Source organism: Mobula hypostoma, chromosome 11 (assembly GCF_963921235.1).
Source record: "Mobula hypostoma chromosome 11, sMobHyp1.1, whole genome shotgun sequence".
Lineage (NCBI taxonomy): Eukaryota > Metazoa > Chordata > Chondrichthyes > Myliobatiformes > Myliobatidae > Mobula > Mobula hypostoma.
The window spans coordinates 22,930,552-22,944,970 of NC_086107.1; the positions used below are offsets into that span (position 1 = coordinate 22,930,552).

A 14,419-nucleotide genomic window follows, 5' to 3' on the forward strand; every position below is an offset into this window, starting at 1 on the left:
GGGATTGGAGCAGGGGGCAGGGATTCAAGTTTTTGGATCATTGGGACCTCTTTTGGCGCAGGCGTGACCTGTACAAAAAGGACGGGTTACACTTGAATCCTAGGGGGACCAATATCCTGGCAGGGAGATTAGCGGGGGCTACTGAGGTGACTTTAAACTAGAATGGTTGGGGGGTGGGAATCAAATTAAAGAGGCTAGGCGTGAGGAGGTTAGTTCACAACAGAGGGATGGGAACCAGTGCAGAGAGACAGAGGAGTGTAAAGTGAGCGTAGAAGCAAAAAGTACAAAGGAGAAAAGTAAAAGTGGCAGGCCGACAAATCCAGGGCAAGCATTAAAAAGGGCCACTTTTCGACATAATTGTACAAGGGCTAAGAGAGTTGTAAAAGAGCGCCTGAAGGCTTTATGTGTCAATGCAAGGAGCATTCGTAATAAGGTGGATGAATTGAAAGTGCAGATTGTTATTAATGATTATGATATAGTTGGGATCACAGAGACATGGCTCCAGGGTGACCAGGGATGGAGCTCAACGTTCAGGGATATTCAATATTCAGGAGGGATAGACATGAAGGAAGGGGAGGTGGGGTGGCGTTGTTGGTTAAAGAAGAGATTAACACAATAGAAAGGAAGGACATAAGCCGGGAAGATGTGGAATCGATATGGGTAGAGCTGCATAACACTAAGGGGCAGAAGACGCTGGTGGGAGTTGTGTACAGGTCACCTAACAGTAGTAGTGAGGTCGGAGATGGTATTAAACAGGAAATTAGAAATGTGTGCAATAAAGGAACAGCAGTTATAATGGGTGACTTCAATCTACATGTAGACTGGGTGAACCAAATTGGTAAAGGTGCTGAGGAAGAGGATTTCTTGGAATGTATGCGGGATGGTTTTTTGAACCAACATGTCGAGGAACCAACTAGAGAGCAGGCTATTCTGGACTGGGTTTTGAGCAATGAGGAAGGGTTAATTAGCGATCTTGTTGTGAGTGGCCCCTTGGGTAAGAGTGACCATAATATGGTGGAATTCTTCATTAATATGGAGAGTGACATAGTTAATTCAGAAACAAAGGTTCTGAACTTAAAGAGGGGTAACTTTGAAGGTATGAGACGTGAATTAGCTAAGATAGACTGGCAAAGGACACTTAAAGGATTGACGGTGGATATGCAATGGCAAGCATTTAAAGGTTGCATGGATGAACTACAACAATTATTCATCCCAGTTTGGCAAAAGAATAAATCAAGGAAGGTAGTGCACCCGTGGCTGACAAGAGAAATTAGGGATAGTATCAATTCCAAAGAAGTAGCATACAAATTAGCCAGAGAAAGTGGCTCACCTGAGGACTGGGAGAAATTCAGAGTTCAGCAGAGGAGGACAAAGAGCTTAATTAGGAAGGGGAAAAAAGATTATGAGAGAAAACTGGCGGGGAACATAAAAACGGACTGTAAAAGCTTTTATAGATATGTAAAAAGGAAAAGACTGGTAAAGACAAATGTAGGTCCCCTGCAGACAGAAACAGGTGAATTGATTATGGGGAGCAAGGACATGGCAGACCAATTGAATAATTACTTTGGTTCTGTCTTCACTAAGGAGGACATAAATAATCTTCCAGAAATAGTAAGGGACAGAGGGTCCAGTGAGATGGAGGAACTGAGTGAAATACATGTTAGTAGGGAAGTGGTGTTAGGTAAATTGAAGGGATTGAAGGCAGATAAATCCCCAGGGCCAGATGGTCTGCATCCTAGAGTGCTTAAGGAAGTAGCCCAAGAAATAGTGGATACATTAGTGATAATTTTTCAAAACTCTTTAGATTCTGGACTAGTACCTGAGGATTGGAGGGTGGCTAATGTAACCCCACTTTTTAAAAAAGGAGGGAGAGAGAAACCGGGGAATTATAGACCGGTTAGCCTAATGTCGGTGGTGGGGAAACTGCTGGAGTCAGTTATCAAGGATGTGATAACAGCACATTTGGAAAGCGGTGAAATGATCGGACAAAGTCAGCATGGATTTGTGAAAGGAAAATCCTGTCTGACGAATCTCATAGAATTTTTTGAGGATGTAACTAGTAGAGTGGATAGGGGAGAACCAGTGGATGTGGTATATTTGGATTTTCAAAAGGCTTTTGACAAGGTCCCACACAGGAGATTAGTGTGCAAACTTAAAGCACACGGTATTGGGGGTAAGGTATTGGTGTGGGTGGAGAATTGGTTAGCAGACAGGAAGCAAAGAGTGGGAATAAACGGGACCTTTTCAGAATGGCAGGCGGTGACTAGTGGGGTACCGCAAGGCTCAGTGCTGGGACCCCAGTTGTTTACAATATATATTAATGACTTGGATGAGGGAATTAAATGCAGCATCTCCAAGTTTGCGGGTGACACGAAGCTGGGTGGCAGTGTTAGCAGTGAGGAGGATGCTAAGAGGATGCAGGGTGACTTGGATAGGTTGGGTGAGTGGGCAAACTCATGGCAGATGCAATTTAATGTGGATAAATGTGAAGTTATCCACTTTGGTGGCAAAAATAGGAAAACAGATTATTATCTGAATGGTGGCCGATTAGGAAAAGGGGAGGTGCAATGAGACCTGGGTGTCATTATACACCAGTCATTGAAAGTGGGCATGCAGGTACAGCAGGCGGTGAAAAAGGCGAATGGTATGCTGGCATTTATAGCGAGAGGATTCGAGTACAGGAGCAGGGAGGTACTACTGCAGTTGTACAAGGCCTTGGTGAGACCACACCTGGAGTATTGTGTGCAGTTTTGGTCCCCTAATCTGAGGAAAGACATCTTTGCCATAGAGGGAGTACAAAGAAGGTTCACCAGATTGATTCCTGTGATGGCAGGACTTTCATATGAAGAAAGACTGGATGAACTGGGCTTGTACTCGTTGGAATTTAGAAGATTGAGGGGGGATCTGATTGAAACGTATAAGATCCTAAAGGGATTGGACAGGCTAGATGCAGGAAGATTGTTCCCGATGTTGGGGAAGTCCAGAACGAGGGGTCACAGTTTGAGGATAGAGGGGAAGCCTTTTAGGACCGAGATTAGGAAAAACTTCTTCACACAGAGAGTGGTGAATCTGTGGAATTCTCTGCCACAGGAAACTGTTGAGGCCAGTTCATTGGCTATGTTTAAGAGGGAGTTAGATATGGCCCTTGTGGCTACAGGGGTCAGGGGGTATGGAGGGAAGGCTGGGGCGGGGTTCTGAGTTGGATGATCAGCCATGATCATAATAAATGGCGGTGCAGGCTCGAAGGGCCGAATGGCCTACTCCTGCACCTATTTTCTATGTTCTATGTTCTATGTTGAAATCCTCCACGATTATCGCAACATTACCCTTTCTACATGCTCTTTTTTAGTCTCCCATTGTAATTTGTAGCCCACATCCTGTCTATTTTTCAGAAATTTGTGTATAACTCCTATCAGGGTCTTTTTACCCTTGCAGTTTCTTAAGTATACATCTTCTGACCCTATGTCACCTCTTTCTAAGAAGTTGATATCAATTTTTTTTTACCAACAGAGTCACCCTACCCCCTCTGCTTACCTGTCTGTCTTTTTGATACAATGTATATCCTTGGATGTTAGTTCCTAAATATGATCTTCTTTCAGCCACAACTTAAAAATGCCCACGTCATATCTGCCAGTCTCTGACTGTGCTAAAGATCATCTACCTTATTCTACATACTGCCTGCATTCAGATGTAACACTTACAGTCCTGTATTCATCAACCTTTTTGATTTTGCCCTCCCATTACACTTTAACTCATCACACTGACTGCAATTTTGCCCTATCATCTGCCTGTCCTTCCACACACTTTCACTGCACACTGCATCTAGTTGCCCCATCTTCAGCCCCATCACTCCACTTCCCATCTCCCTGCCAAATTAGTTTAAATCCATTCCACAGCTCCAGTAAACATGCCCGTTACATCTGTCATGCCCGTTAAGTGCCTACCATTTACCATGACTTGTATACCATAGTGTTACAAGTGCTTATACAAGTATTTCTTAAATATTGTGACAATGCTGCTTCTACTACTTAGGTAGTATATTGCAGGTTTCAGTTTCTCCCTTGGTTAAAGTATTATTCAATCCTGTTTAAAGCTCCTTTCCCTTATCTTAAACCTGTACCCTCTGATTATAGACATCTCTATAAGGTGATTGATTCTCGCTACCTACTCTTATCGGTCCTTCTCATAACTTTGTATATTTTAATTAGATTTCCTCTCAGCCTTATCTGCCTTCTCCTCTCCTGAAATCTCCATCCCAAGAAACATGCTGATGAATCAACTTTGCATTGTCGTTGTCTTCATCAAAAGGCTCTGGTAATTGAGCTTTTGATTAATTGATAGAATATCAATTAAAAATTGCAGATGCCAGAAGTAGGTCAGGCTGCATGTGGAAAAAGAAACAGTCAGTGCTTCAGTTCCAAGAGTCTTTAGGTGTGGTCTCACTTGCTATTTCTAGCAATTTATGTTATTGCATTTGATAGAATTTTACTTCCAAAAGAAATCAACTGATTGTGAGAAACCATTGGTAAAATTGCTGCAAGACAAGAGCATCCCTAATTTTATAGACTATCAGGGAAGACGACGATATGTAGGGTGTATTTTTGCTCATATTTATTAATTTTTATAACAATATATTTCTTGTGAGTAGACATAATTATGTATAAAATATTATAATATAACATATATTTTAAATGTAACAAAATTCATTGTCCACCTTGATTTAATGGTAATTTTATAATATTGTAATGTATCTTGTACAATATACTATGAAGCAGATAAAGTTAAAACAGTATTAATAACTTATATTTGAATATGATCTTTTATTTTCTGTTCACAGTGAACATGATTATAGACATTGTGTGTACCTATAATGTAATTCAAGAAGGTTCATGACCATTCCTTGGAGTCTACATAACAGACTTTAACTGTAACAGTTTGAAAACGGAATTTGTGGTGATTTTAGAATTTTAGAATTTTATAATTCTAATCAGTGTCATAATACAAAATCACAAGGGATACAGACAAAACTGAAAGTTCAACAGTAATGAAAATCCAACTGAATAATGAGGCAGATGGATTCTGCAGGATCCAAGGTAAGGACAATTAATATACACTTCTTTTATGCTTTGATCAAGTTATTTTTGGCAGTTGTCCTGTTTGAACTTTGAACAATTATTTCTGTGGTATCTGGCAAAAAATAAAGATTCATATTTGCATATTTATTTGCTGATGCAGGGTTCAGTTTTTACTATGCAATTGGTACATTGAAGTGTATTTGGCAGAGATATAAATTACATTTCAGTGTTGGTGAAATTTCTTTTTCATAAGCTTCTTTTAAATTATGTATGCTTAAAAATTGAAAACAATTTATTGTTCACATTAAGTGTATTTATAAATAATAATTTAGCAGAGAATAAAATTATCAAGACATCAGAATGATAAAAGCAAACAACAAAATAGATCATTTGACCGTCCAGATGTTAACATTGTTAACATGGAAAATCTAATTTTAACATGATTGAACAATCAATGTTTCAAAAATGAATTTCAGAACTAGGCAATGATGAGAATATGATAAGATTATGAAAATTCTGCAATATAATTTTGTTGAATTTTTTTGTTGTAATTGTGTATACATAAATTGTTTAAGTTAAGTAGCACTAGTTCATATGGATGTTAAAGTAAAAGTCTAAAGATGAGGCCAATTTCCCAATCATATTACAGCTCTAATTTCCAGAAACTTGTTTTTTTTTGGACTTTTTCCCCCATCTGCCTCTTATAAATAATAGCTAAGATAAGAGTTATTTGATGTTTCCACTATTCTAGGAGTTCCAGCTTCTTTGCCTCACTCAGGACCGGTATACCAGTAAGTTCTAGTGAGGTCTTTCACTAATTGGTTAGTATTGTTGCAGGTGGTCATTATTTGGAACTTCTCTGGTACAAATGTTATTTGCCACTTATAAGCCATTATTGAACCTGCTGCATTTGCTGCAGAATAGTGAATGGAACTAAACATGTGGCAGTCACCAGCATACATTCAAATTTCCACCTTCAGGAAGATAAACAATGAAAGAGCTGAAGGTTGTTGGTCCTAGTTCCCTAAGGAACTCAGGCAGTGTCTATTCCTCTTTCCACAACTGCCTGATCAGTTGAGATGTTCTGTTTTCAATCATCTCTTGGGGCTGATATCATTGACTTCTAACAACTACACACATTTTTCTTTTTGAAAGATGTGACTCCTGTTGAGGTGGAAGAAGGGCATTGGAGACTTTCAATTTCATTGAGGGGGAGGGAATTATTACAGGGCAGTGGGTGTTTGAGAGGATGGTGGTGTGTTCGAAGGATGAAGGTACAACATTTATTTATCTTGTTAGATCCAGAGTTATCCTATTAAGATCTTATTATCCTGTACACAATGGTCCATGTTCCTTTGAAATATTTCTACAGGAGAATCGAATGTGTCTTTTAGATATGGTATATTAAAATAGCAACAGTAATGGTGACAAATTAATGAGCAAAAAACATAAAATAACGAGGATCTGAAATGACAGTGTTCTCCATCCAGTAGTACTGCTATGGGACTGCCATTTTTAGTTAGTCTGCATTTATATGCAGTAAAATTTGTATAGCTGGATAAACCAGTCAGTATTTCAAATTTTACCTAACACAGATAAAAATGTAAAATAAAGTTAATAATTACAAATATGATTGTTTTAGATCTGGATAAGAGGATAATATTGAGCAAATTGATCTAAAAGTTTTATTGTGAAATCATTTTTTTCTCAAGTATTCATTTTAAGCTTGTAATATATTATCTGGGTTTCAGTTCAGAAGAGCTTTGGTTTTATGTGATAAATTGATCTGAAGTCTCTTCTCAAAGCAAGCAAATATTCAAGTAGGATTTAATTTAAGTGAAATTGCTATTTTATGAATAAATACTTGAAACCATTAGGAATTGATGTTTTTCTGTGTTTTTGCCAACTTTGGCAAGAAAAATAAGTTATTGGCAGAAACACTTCTCAAATATTTGTTGAAGTGCAAAATTAGAGCTGCTTTGGCGTTTGGTGTTAGAAGCAGCTAGTTAAATTCCTACAAAGGTCAGATTGGTTTAGTAATTCTTTTATTAACAAAATGTAGAAATATAATAGAAGAATAAATCAGTACAATATTGGTGAAATAACTATCTCAAGCTACCTTGGGCAATTTTGAGGAAATCAAATCTTGAACTAACTTGGTTCACACAGGCCCCATTTAATGGAAGTAATACATAAAAAGTTACAACGTTCACCCACATTACTCCATGAATTCAGGAAACCAGCTGGATTGTTTTTCTCTGTCAGACTACTGCTTTCCAACCTCACAGTGTTTGTGGCTCACTTTAGTCTTAAGGAATGTCAAGAAGGTTTAAACAGATACTCCAACAATATCCAAAAGCTCTGACTTTTTATGTTTTGTAATTTTTAGGGTAACAAGATCTGCAGGGGGAAGAGTGATGGTTGAGGGAAAGAAAGAGAGAGAGTGCTAGGAGAAGAGAAAAGGGAGAGAGAGTGAGAGAGAGACAGAAAAAGAGTGACAGTCAAGAAGGGGAAAGGGGTTAAGGAGGCAACTGCAGAATAACTCTAAGGCCTTTGCCCTCAACAACAGTTGTATCACTTTGGATAGTGTTGGGGCGGGGGGAGATTTCCTAACAAAGGAAAGTCACAGTAGTCGGGGTTCTGGCACTGAATCTGCTTCTGTGACTCAGGGAACTGGGGAGAAGAGACACGCTGTGGTGTTAGGGGAATTGTTAATTGGGAAAAAGATGATTTTGTGGGTGAGAATGAGATTCCCGGATAGTATGTTGCTCCCGAATGCAGGGTCTGGGATATCTCACATTGAGTCCTCAGCATTCTTAGTGGGAGGGTGAACAGCCAGAAGTCATTGGCAATGTAGGTACCAATCACGTGGACGAGTGACGAGGTTCTGCATAGGGAGTTCAGATTGTAGCATGGATAAAATGATGGCTGATTGGCAGGAGGCAAAGAGTGGGAATAAAGGGACTCTTTTCTGGTTGGCTACCGGTGACTAGTAGTGTTCCATAGGGGTCTGTGCTGGAACAATTCTTTTTACGTTATATGTTAATGATTTGGATGATGGAATTAATGGCTTTGTTGCAAAGTTTGCAGACGGTATGAAGATAGGTGGAGGGGCAGGTAGTTTTGAGGAAGTAGAGTGGCTACAGAAGAAATTAAACAGATTAGGAGAAAGGGCAAAGAAATATAGTGTCAGGAAGTGTATGGTCATGCACTTTAGTAGAAGAAGTGAAAGGGTTGACTATTTCTAAATGGACAGAAAATACAAAAAAAAACTGAGACGCAAAGGGACTTTGGAGTCCTTGTGCAGGATTCCCTAAAGGTTAATTTGCAGGTTGAGTCTGTGGTGAGGAAGGCAAATGCAATGTTAGCCTTCATTTCAAAAGGACTAGAATATAAAAGCAAGGGTGTAATGTTGAGACTTTATAAAGCACTAGGGAGACCTCACTTGGAGTATTGTAAACAGTTTTGGGCCCTTTATCTTGGAAAGGATGTGCTGAAAGTGGAGAGTGTTCTAAGGAAGTTCACAAAAATTATTCCAGGATTGAATGGCTTGTCATATGAAGAGCATTTGATGGTTCTGGGCCTGCATTCACTGGAATTCAGAAGAATGAGGGGTGACCTAATTGAAACCTATCGAATGGTTAAAGCCTTCATAGAGTGGATGTGGAGAGGATGTTTCCTATGGTGAGAGAATCTAAGATCATAGGACACATCCTCAGAATAGAGGAGAGTCCTTTTAGGATGGAGATGAGGAGGAATTTCTTTAGCCAGAGAGTGGTGAATCTGTGGAATTCTTTGCCACAGGCAGCTGTGGAGGCCTAGCCTTTATGTATATTTAAGGCAGAGGTTGATAGATTCTTCATTGGTCAGGACATGAAGGGATATGGAGAGCAAGCAAGTGATTGAGGCTGAGAGGAAAATTGGATGAGCCATGATGAAATGGCAGATCAACCTCGATGGGCCAAATGGCTCCTATGTCTTATGGTCTAAAAGGAAGCTGGGATGGAAGAAGAGGAAGATGGCATGAGCCCTTAGTGCAGGAAGGATGGAAGGAGACAGGGAGAGTACAAGAGTGTCATTGCTTTGGCTTTATATATCTGTTGATTGGGTGGCACAGGTCTGAGATGAGTCCATTGACAGGAATTGTAATGCTCTGCCAGTATCTTTGGCTGCATTTCATGGTGTCAGATAAATTAAGGTTCAAGATCGTTTAATGTTATTTCCAGTAGACAAGTGTAAAGGAGAATGAAATAATTGTTACTCTAGCTCTGATGCAGCACGAAAAACAATAGGATAAATAACAGTAATAAAAACAGAATAAATATTAATATATAAGATAGCTTATATACTGTATATAGACTGATTGTATGTCCATAAAGTGATGCTAGGCCCAGGAGTGCCTGAATCCAAGGTGACTGACAAGAAATGATAAAATAGTAGTAATGGGGAGTATGGCGGGGTGAGTTAGTGGGTGGAGGTGTTGATTAGCCTTACTGCTTGGGAAAAGTAACCGTTTTTGAGTCTGGTGGACCCGGCATGAATGCTATGTAGCCTCCTCCCTGATGGGAGTGGGACAAGAAGTCCATGAGCAGGGTGGGTGGGATCCCTCATAATGTTACTAGCCCTTTTCGAACATCTTTCTGTATATAATATGTCGTTGATGACGGGTAGACTGATGCCGGTAATGCATTGCACAGTTTTGACTACCAGTTATAGAGCTTTTCTGTCTGCTGCAAGACATGGTGTGGTGGATTTAGTACCGATGAGTCCAGAAGTAGATTATGAGAACACTCAGTCCACTTTTATTGTCATTTAGAAATGCATACATGCATTAAGAAATGATACAGTGTTCCTCCAGAGTGATATCACAGAAAACAGGACAAACCAAAGACTAACACTGACAGAACCACATAATTATAACATATAGTTACAGCAGTGCAAAACAATACCATAATTTGATAAAGAACAGACCATGGGCATGGTAAAAAAAAAGTCTCAAGTCCCGATTGACTCCCGAGTCCCTGATAGCAGGTGGCAAAGGGGAGAAAATCCCTGCCATAAACCTCCAAGGCACCGACAACTGCCGAGGCCTTGGAAGCAGCTGACCACAACCGACACCGAGTCCGTCAATCTGAAAACTTCGAGCCTCCGACCAGCCCCTCTGATACAGCCTCCCGAGCGCCTTCGACCTAGCCCCGGCCACCGAAACAAGCAAAGCCAAGGGTTTGGGGCCTTCTGCTCTGGAGATTCCGGTTACCACACAGTAGCAGCGGCAGCGAAGCGGGCATCAAATCAGAATTGTGCATGGTCCCCTACTTGACAGATTACAGATATCATTCACTGGAGAGGCCGTGCGTGCTGTGTTGCACCACCATCTTCTCCTCCTCCTAATAGGTCTAAATAGGAAATCTGAAACTTGAGCATAAGAGTGTAGGTTGAAACTCCCGTGCCATGTTTCACACAGTGCTACAATAAAAGAGTTGCCATCTATAAATGGATTGCAAGGATTATAGGCCATTTGTCCAGCCAGTCCCTGCTGGAATCGATGTCCCATTCTTGCCTCCTGTTATTCCTTAAAGAGTTTTCTTTTGAATTTTCCTTTTGTTCAACATCATAGAGTGATGACTTCCAGTTACGCTCTTCCCCATTTGGAGATATAATTTATATTTCCACTCTATCAAAATTTGTGTTCATTTTAATTATCTTTATTATCTCATCACTTAGCTTTCCTTTCTTAGGAGGAAAGGGGCCCATTACGTTTATCATTTTTTGTTTTGCAAACTTCACATTGCTGGTATTATCCTTATAATGTTTCTCTTAATCTTTTCCATTGCCTCTATATCCCTTAAAAAAGATGGCAACCAGAACTGTCTTTGTGTATAAGTTAACTAAAGTTCAATTCAAGTTTAGTGGAACTTCTCTACTTTTCAGTTCTGTTCCTCTAGGAATAAATGACTACTTGTTTTAATTTTCTGTGATTGGTGTGTTTATACATTGAAATCCCTTTATTCCTAGTCTATCTCATGTAGGATAACAACTTCTAAATCATAATACTCTTATCTTTTTTCCTAGAGAATAACTTTTGTTGCACTTATTCTTGTTAAACTTTATTTTCCATTTGAAAATATCAGTCTCTTTCCTCAGTGATGTAAATAATTCAAAGAAATCATTTAAAAACAATATCGGAAAATTCTGTTAGCATTTGGCTGAATTTTTAATTAAATTATTAGGGCATGATTACATGACCATTTGTACTAACTTGACTTGCAGTAGTTGCTGCATTGCTTGTTTGCTTATTTGTCTTGCCTTCTGAGTCTGAGAACTTTCAAGTAGTGATATAGGGCAAGCAAGGAAAATAAGGTAACCTTGATCGAAAGGGTATTAAAGTAGAGAAATGAAAGAAGCTTGTGATACTTTTGTTTCTATTGTAACCTTTTGTATATTTTCTAGCCTTTATTTAGCATTCTGCAAAATACCAGAAAGTTAATTAAAAATTGTGCTCTTTGGTTTCTGGTTTGCTTTTAACAAGAATTATTCAGTAAGGTTGGTTACTCAATCAGCTTGATTACATCACAGCTGTTGAATAGTAGAAATCCACTTGAAGTTGAAGCTTGACAAGAATAGGCTTTATACATAGATGTAGTTTCGTTAAGATCATGCAGACTCTAGTTAGAGATAGGAATGGAACATTTCGATTTATCACCTGATAGAATTCTATATTAGTGATATTATGTATTAATCAGGCTCTTCCCTGGCAGTCCGGTTTAATAAACCAAAGGCACTTAATGTTTATATTGTTCAGATATCCATAATTGATAGTGTCTTCTTTAATTGGGAAAAAGAACAACATATACTTATTTTAAAATAACTTTTCAGTAAAACTATCAATATTGAAATTGAGGCTATGATTCTATGCATAGCAATTTGGAGGATTTTAGTGAATTTAGTGCTTTGTAACTATAATTGTTGTAATATGGAAAATGTTGCAGCTAAATTGTGTATATAAGCTCCCAGAAATAGTAATGTTATGACCATATCTTTAATACTATTTGGGAAATAAATAATAACCATTACAGTGGGGATCACTGAGGAACTGTCTCTGATACTTTGTGTGAAAATGGACCATTCGGACAGAAATTGCTGGAAAAACTCAGTAGGTCAGACAACATCAAGAATTTTAATGCATGGGGCAGGTGTCATCAGGGAGTGCCTTTTAAATCAGAATTATTTAAAGTAATTAAAAAGCCATTTTGATTTTATTTGGTGAGCCAAAAACCCAGATCATACAAACCTTGGAGGATTGCCAGTTCTATGGAAAACACTCAATGTGGGCCCTCATTTCAGCCCTTCAGTTATTGTCTCACCTTTCTGATTACCACAGAAGAGTCATGCAATCCTGTGCTAGTTTCTATCACAACTGCTTTATGCAATGACACTCATCCATCCTCTCACAAGTTCACTCTTCCAGAAATTGAAAGGAACAGCTGTTTAGCATCATGTGATACCATCTGCAAATGTGACTGATAATGCCTCATTGAATCCCCAGCTTGGATTCAATTGCAGCATTGAGTTGAGAACACCAGGAAGATCATTTAGCAATTGGGCTAATGTGTCACTGCAGTGTGCTGTGTAGGATGGCAATACTGAGAGGACTTTGGGAAGAAGAGGCTGCTCAATAAAAAGTCATCGGCTGATAGGGAAGGATGGGATGAAGTTGAATGAGGAAAAACATGTTGGTTGAGCAGATTGCATCATAGCTAATATTCAGAAATCAGCCGTAAAACAGTGCTTTTTGTGACAATCTGCACAAACCTCCATTAGTATTCATGCCCTTACTATCTATTTGACCACTTCTTCAAAGTGGTATAAAAATAGATTTATATTAATGAATACTGACAGTGTAGATGTAGGAATTGTTGTGAGAAGAAATTGCACTCTAAAATACCAAATGTGATTAATATAAAATTTAGTAATTGCTTTGGACAAGCTGCAACCTAGTGTGTGGGATGGATTGCAAGTTGAGTTCACAATTGCCAAGGCAATTGTTTGTTTTCACTAATACATACAAGTTACTCTCTTTTGATGTACGTATTTAGCTGCAGGATTTGTGATGTAGATTGAAGATACATGTTCTAGGAATTGCTTAAAAGTTCAAAAGTGAAATTTTACACCATTCCACCCATAGTGGTAAAACTCTTAGATAGGCTTTACATTATCTATTAACTCATGTATGTGAAATAAGTAGTTTCTTTCTGATGTCTGGGTCTTTAAAGTCCATATTCTGCCTCCTTCGTAGAGTGTGGGGAAAAAAGAAATTACCTTTTCAGTCCTAGGTGCAAGTATTGCCGCTCAGTAGTGCTCAGTGTTTAACGATACTCTATCCATTCTTTAAGCCATCACAGATTGGTGCTGATGCTTGGGAGTGATGTGAGTACTTTTAAAAGTGTATTAGATGTTGATTATTTCATTGCTTATGTGGATGAGTATATGATTAAATCAGGGGAAGTAATGAAAACTGAATAACAGATGTTTTAAAATTGAGGCATACAAATATCAGAATAGCATGCTCCATTGTGATGTAACTAAAATGTAGAAAAGTAAGAGTTTAAATTCAGCAGTATGCAGAATACATTAGCATTACTGGGGTTAAAAAGGAGAATAAGTCAGCCATGATTGAATGGTGAAGCAGACTTGATTGGCCAGAAGGCCTAATTCTGCTCCTATCTCTTAGGGTCTTATGTCCTGTTGGTTACTCCCGTGAAATTACAACCATCCTGAGTGATCTTCACCATGGATGATTTTAACCTTGCGCTGATGTTGGACTGTGTTGAGTATAGCAGCAGTGTTAAATTGCTGCAATGTTAAATTTTCAATAAGCAGTGTTAAATCTGCATTTCCTTGCTTTTCATAATGGCACTACATTATTAAGTAAAACAATCATCAACATTTCAGAAAAACTTTGCAGAAAGTTTTTGTTTTTTTATCATACTTATCCTTCAGCTTCCAGATGGAACTACCAGAGTTCAGATACTTCAATGGCAATAAAACCCAGATTACCACATGTGGACTATCAAATGAACAAGTCTAGTATTTATTGACAGATGTGGTCTTCTGAATCCATTAATTTGCTTTATTGCTGGACTCCCTGTCTTGTGATTTTCTGTGATATAAAAGCTACGTAAATTCATAATTTTTAGTATATTGGGCAATTTAAAAATCAAGCACTTATAAAGTGCTGGCCTGATCCTCAATGGTGAAGCTCTGCATGATAGCAGAGAATTATATGTGCAAGTGCCATTTCGTGGGTTTTGCTGGTGAGAGGGGTTTTGCAGAGCAAGTTGAAA

At 38.7% G+C, this 14,419-nt stretch overlaps 1 protein-coding gene across 2 annotated transcripts in view; it reads left to right on the forward strand.

Moving 5' to 3' along the window:
* Window positions 1-14,419, forward strand: part of LOC134353619 (potassium voltage-gated channel subfamily A member 4-like) — a 114,369-nt gene that overhangs the window by 36,893 nt on the left and 63,057 nt on the right. For both annotated transcript variants that reach the window (XM_063061755.1, XM_063061757.1), the window contains exon 2: window positions 4,838-5,093. The gene's annotated coding sequence lies outside the window, so the exon portion shown is untranslated. The remainder of the gene's footprint in view (window positions 1-4,837; window positions 5,094-14,419) is intronic.